The sequence below is a fragment of the Acyrthosiphon pisum genome, chromosome A2 (assembly GCF_005508785.2).
Source record: "Acyrthosiphon pisum isolate AL4f chromosome A2, pea_aphid_22Mar2018_4r6ur, whole genome shotgun sequence".
Taxonomy (NCBI): Eukaryota; Metazoa; Arthropoda; class Insecta; order Hemiptera; family Aphididae; genus Acyrthosiphon; species Acyrthosiphon pisum.
In genome coordinates, this window is record NC_042495.1 from 13,683,002 (window position 1) to 13,684,010 (window position 1,009).

Here is a 1,009-nt window from a genome sequence, read left to right on the forward strand (position 1 = left end):
AGTCGGCTGTGCGAAACAAGTACTCTCTCTCGTTGGACAGAGTATAAAATTTCTAATGTAAACTATGAAAAAAAAAACTTTTATGAATTTCTATCTCTAAAAATAATAAGAAAATTTTCGAAATGTTGATGAATTTGTCAAAATTTGAACTTTAAATGCATATAAAAATAATCGTGCCTATGTATCTTTATTACTTTTAAAATTCCATTAATGAAATTCCATTACAGAACCTTGTATTAAATGTTCAAGCTTTTTTACTGAGTGAAAATGCGTTTATCGAGAATAATTTAAAAACAATTTACAAAATTTGAAAATATTCTCAAGGCTATAACTAGCTCAAAAAGTGTCAAAATATTTTGAAATTGTGCCATTTATTATAAATTATAAAATAAATATTTGATGAAAATGTCAAGTGTCTACACTCTACAGTTATTAGTTTTTGAGTTGCACCAACAAAAATAAAGTCTTTATTAATTTTCAAAAATTGGTGTTAATTAACTCTTTTTCACTTTTTTTTTCTTTTTCTTGGCGCTTACTAAAACTATTTGGAATCTTGACCTTTAAAAAGTACAAACTAGATTCAATTTTTTATCAGAAAACATGCTGATCTCGACAGTCAGAGTATTTTTTAAAAATAATTTTTATGACAGACAGAAATAAAAACACACATTATACATTCTTCACCACCACTCAGAAGTCAGAATCTAAAATTAAATAAATAAAAACGACAGAATTAATCAGAAATGAATGGATTTAAAAAAAATTATGAAAGAATTTTCTCAAATCATATCACACGCCTGGCATTATTTTGATATGGTAAGTATATTTTTAACAAAATATTCTTGAATTCAATATAGTAATATTTGCTTACACTATTCAAACAATTCATGACAGTAATGGTATTAAAATTTAAAAATAGCCTGATTTTCCAGTAAAACATTATAATATAAAATTACACAATACAAAATCAAGATTTTATTCAATGTTTCTAATTCACCACATAATTTAA